This window comes from Schistocerca gregaria, unplaced genomic scaffold, assembly GCF_023897955.1.
Source record: "Schistocerca gregaria isolate iqSchGreg1 unplaced genomic scaffold, iqSchGreg1.2 ptg001059l, whole genome shotgun sequence".
NCBI classification, from domain to species: Eukaryota; Metazoa; Arthropoda; class Insecta; order Orthoptera; family Acrididae; genus Schistocerca; species Schistocerca gregaria.
In genome coordinates this window covers 90,001-95,000 of record NW_026062405.1, presented here as the reverse complement: position 1 = coordinate 95,000, position 5,000 = coordinate 90,001, and the positions used below count along the sequence as shown (strand labels likewise).

Sequence of the window (5,000 nt, the reverse complement as noted above, 5' to 3'; positions counted from 1 at the left end):
CAATTTGCCCCTTAACCTAACTCAATTTGCCCCTTAACCTAACTCAATTTGCCCCTTAACCTAACTCAATTTGCCCCTTAACCTAACTCAATTTGCCCCTTAACCTAACTCAATTTGCCCCTTAACCTAACTCAATTTGCCCCTTAACCTAACTCAATTTGCCCCTTAACCTAACTCAATTTGCCCCTTAACCTAACTCAATTTGCCCCTTAACCTAACTCAAGTTGCCCCTTAACCTAACTCAAGTTGCCCCTTAACCTAACTCAAGTTGCCCCTTAACCTAACTCAAGTTGCCCCTTAACCTAACTCAAGTTGCCCCTTAACCTAACTCAAGTTGCCCCTTAACCTAACTCAAGTTGCCCCTTAACCTAACTCAAGTTGCCCCTTAACCTAACTCAAGTTGTCCCTTAACCTAACTCAAGTTGTCCCTTAACCTAACTCAAGTTGTCCCTTAACCTAACTCAAGTTGTCCCTTAACCTAACTCAAGTTGTCCCTTAACCTAACTCAAGTTGTCCCTTAACCTAACTCAATTTGCCCCTTAACCTAACTCAAGTTGCCCCTTAACCTAACTCAAGTTGCCCCTTAACCTAACTCAAGTTGCCCCTTAACCTAACCCACGTTGTCCCTTAACCTAACCCACGTTGTCCCTTAACCTAACCCACGTTGTCCCTTAACCTAACCCACGTTGTCCCTTAACCTAACCCACGTTGTCCCTTAACCTAACCCACGTTGTCCCTTAACCTAACCCACGTTGTCCCTTAACCTAACCCACGTTGTCCCTTAACCTAACCCACGTTGTCCCTTAACCTAACCCACGTTGTCCCTTAACCTAACCCACGTTGTCCCTTAACCTAACCCACGTTGTCCCTTAACCTAACCCACGTTGTCCCTTAACCTAACCCACGTTGTCCCTTAACCTAACCCACGTTGTCCCTTAACCTAACCCACGTTGTCCCTTAACCTAACCCACGTTGTCCCTTAACCTAACCCACGTTGTCCCTTAACCTAACCCACGTTGTCCCTTAACCTAACCCACGTTGTCCCTTTGCCTAACATAGTTCACTGCTCGGAATCTCTGGTGTCGTTGTTATCCTCATGTAGATGTCTTGCGAGTGTTGCTTACTTTCCACATATTCCCGCTATCCACTGTCAATTGTACTGCAATAGGACTATATCGGCCCCCCCCCCTCCCTCTGTCCCTCTCTTTGTGTCTCTGTCCTCTCAAGCTGGTCGGTCTGGCGTTTGAGTGTTAAATGAGCCTCGCAGCTGTTCAGTTGCATTCAGATGTCGACGCCCTCAGTGTACGTCGTGGTATGGTCTGTGTCCATTGTCCGCTGATGTCGTACGCGTAACCCACACGCTGTACCGATCATCGGTCGTTACGTACAGAGTGAAGTAGTGTGATACGTGTGACCGTACGCTGGCTGTGCCCAACGGTGTCGAATCTCAATTTCCATATGTTGTGCTCGATGCTACTTGTCTCGTCTCCCAATAACAGCTAGGTTGCACTGTGGTACGCCGTAGAGGCGTGTGGGAGGAACGTACGAACGCATTGTATGTCACCCTGGGTCGCTGGGTGTGGTGGTGCGGTGAGTCAGGTCAGGTCAGGTCAGGTCAGGTCAGCGTGAGCCGTCTGATGTAGTGACGCGTGTATTCCGACTTTGTCGTATTGCCTCACACAAAGTGCTACCCTGGTGGACCGCGTTCCATATCTGGGACATGCCGCAGATGCCGGTTGACAGTGGATCGCGGAAGGGACATCGCATACGTGCGCGGGCCACCTTCCACGTGTTCTCTTCTGCACATGTCGCAGTGTGTATGTGGTCTGATGTAGCGTGTCGTGACACATGACATCCTGGCATGCAAGAATTGTTGAATTCGCAAATGTAGGTGGACATCTACGTTTACTGCCCAAGATACGCAAATGAACTGGAAATCCGTTGTTGAGCGGTTGTTCACGCTGGAGGTGAATCTGTAATGGCGACGATCGGTACAGCTATTAACCGGTTGTTTCAGCGGTACCCGCCACATCCACACACGTGACTAGGCCCATGTGGGTATGAAGCGATACGCGGCGGTGGCTTGGTGGGACTGTTCCCGGCCGGTGAAGGGGGGCCGCCCGGCGTGTTGGCCGCGCGCTGCGTGGGCGCACGCGCAACAGCCGGCTGGTGGGGGGCGCCGAGTGGCAGGAGCGCCAGCAGACGGGCCCGGCAGGCGGCGCAGCTACGCTGCGGCGCACCCTGCACGCGGCGCCTGGCGGCCAAAGTTGGTTCAGCCGAGCCCGGTGCGAAGCGCGGTGGACATCTGCAGTGTGCTGGTCTGATTGAGGACTGTGTGCGTTGAGGATGCGCCGCCGCCTGGCACTCGGCGCCGCGACGCCGTCTGCTGCTCGGTCGCCCCAGCGGTTCTCGCAGGTGGTTTGTATCGCAGTTGTGCGGACGTGTTGGCGCGTGCGCTGTGCTGGGAGAGTTCGCTTCTGCACCCAAGTGGGGCTTTGCCCTTGTGTGGCGCTGGCGTTGGAGCTGCCGGTCACCATAGGTGGCGCGTGTTGTCTCCCGCCGGCAATGCCACGACAGCACGCTCCCGGGCCTCTGTCGGCAGCGGCAAGCTCAGTTGGGAGCAAGGGTGTTTGCACTAAAACCGTCTACTCGCCTAACTCCGGGTGATTGCGCCTCTCTCGAAACCGACCAAGTACCTAGGACGGCGCTGCGCGCCGCCGGGACCTGAGAGGGTTTCGAGGTGTATCGTGCAGGGGAGCTCGGCCTCCTCCTGTTTGCAGAATAATTGAGCGGACGCTTGCGTGTTCGCGCGGGCCCCCGGGACACACTCCCGGGCGGCCGGCTGCTCAGCTCTAGTTGACGCAGCTCCCTGGTTGATCCTGCCAGTAGTCATATGCTTGTCTCAAAGATTAAGCCATGCATGTCTCAGTACAAGCCGCATTAAGGTGAAACCGCGAATGGCTCATTAAATCAGTTATGGTTCCTTAGATCGTACCCACGTTACTTGGATAACTGTGGTAATTCTAGAGCTAATACATGCAAACAGAGTCCCGACCAGAGATGGAAGGGACGCTTTTATTAGATCAAAACCAATCGGATTGGCTGGTCTGGTCCGTTTGCCTTGGTGACTCTGAATAACTTTGGGCTGATCGCACGGTCCTCGTACCGGCGACGCATCTTTCAAATGTCTGCCTTATCAACTGTCGATGGTAGGTTCTGCGCCTACCATGGTTGTAACGGGTAACGGGGAATCAGGGTTCGATTCCGGAGAGGGAGCCTGAGAAACGGCTACCACATCCAAGGAAGGCAGCAGGCGCGCAAATTACCCACTCCCGGCACGGGGAGGTAGTGACGAAAAATAACGATACGGGACTCATCCGAGGCCCCGTAATCGGAATGAGTACACTTTAAATCCTTTAACGAGTATCTATTGGAGGGCAAGTCTGGTGCCAGCAGCCGCGGTAATTCCAGCTCCAATAGCGTATATTAAAGTTGTTGCGGTTAAAAAGCTCGTAGTTGGATTTGTGTCCCACGCTGTTGGTTCACCGCCCGTCGGTGTTTAACTGGCATGTATCGTGGGACGTCCTGCCGGTGGGGCGAGCCGAAGGGGTGCTTTCGCGTCCTGAGGCGGACCCCGTTTAAATCCTACCAGGGTGCTCTTTGTTGAGTGTCTCGGTGGGCCGGCACGTTTACTTTGAACAAATTAGAGTGCTTAAAGCAGGCAAGCCCGCCTGAATACTGTGTGCATGGAATAATGGAATAGGACCTCGGTTCTATTTTGTTGGTTTTCGGAACCCGAGGTAATGATTAATAGGGACAGGCGGGGGCATTCGTATTGCGACGTTAGAGGTGAAATTCTTGGATCGTCGCAAGACGAACAGAAGCGAAAGCATTTGCCAAGTATGTTTTCATTAATCAAGAACGAAAGTTAGAGGTTCGAAGGCGATCAGATACCGCCCTAGTTCTAACCATAAACGATGCCAGCCAGCGATCCGCCGCAGTTCCTCCGATGACTCGGCGGGCAGCCTCCGGGAAACCAAAGCTTTTGGGTTCCGGGGGAAGTATGGTTGCAAAGCTGAAACTTAAAGGAATTGACGGAAGGGCACCACCAGGAGTGGAGCCTGCGGCTTAATTTGACTCAACACGGGAAACCTCACCAGGCCCGGACACCGGAAGGATTGACAGATTGATAGCTCTTTCTTGATTCGGTGGGTGGTGGTGCATGGCCGTTCTTAGTTGGTGGAGCGATTTGTCTGGTTAATTCCGATAACGAACGAGACTCTAGCCTGCTAACTAGTCGCGTGACATCCTTCGTGCTGTCAGCGATTACTTTTCTTCTTAGAGGGACAGGCGGCTTCTAGCCGCACGAGATTGAGCAATAACAGGTCTGTGATGCCCTTAGATGTTCTGGGCCGCACGCGCGCTACACTGAAGGAATCAGCGTGTCTTCCTAGGCCGAAAGGTCGGGGTAACCCGCTGAACCTCCTTCGTGCTAGGGATTGGGGCTTGCAATTGTTCCCCATGAACGAGGAATTCCCAGTAAGCGCGAGTCATAAGCTCGCGTTGATTACGTCCCTGCCCTTTGTACACACCGCCCGTCGCTACTACCGATTGAATGATTTAGTGAGGTCTTCGGACTGGTACGCGGCATCGACTCTGTCGTTGCCGATGCTACCGGAAAGATGACCAAACTTGATCATTTAGAGGAAGTAAAAGTCGTAACAAGGTTTCCGTAGGTGAACCTGCGGAAGGATCATTACCGACTAGACTGCATGTCTTTCGATGTGCGTGTCGTGTCGCGCAACACGCTACCTGTACGGCAGTGGCCGTGCGCCGCGTGCGGAACCACGCGTGCCTCTCAAAACTAGCGGAAGTGTTGTTGTTGTGTGGTACGAGCGCTGAAGCTCTGGAGCGGCTGGCCTGCGGTACCTGGCGCCTGGCGCCGGTTTTGAATGACGTTCGCCCGAGTGCCTGTCCGCTCCGGTGTGGAGCCGTACGAC

General features: G+C 53.6%; 1 non-coding gene across 1 annotated transcript; it reads left to right on the top strand.

The window, feature by feature from the left end:
* Positions 1–2,866: 2,866 nt before the first annotated feature.
* Positions 2,867–4,759, top strand: LOC126327810 (small subunit ribosomal RNA). Its single transcript, XR_007561491.1, has one exon. It is a non-coding gene; the product is annotated as a small subunit ribosomal RNA (ribosomal RNA).
* The last annotated feature ends 241 nt before the right edge of the window (positions 4,760–5,000 follow it).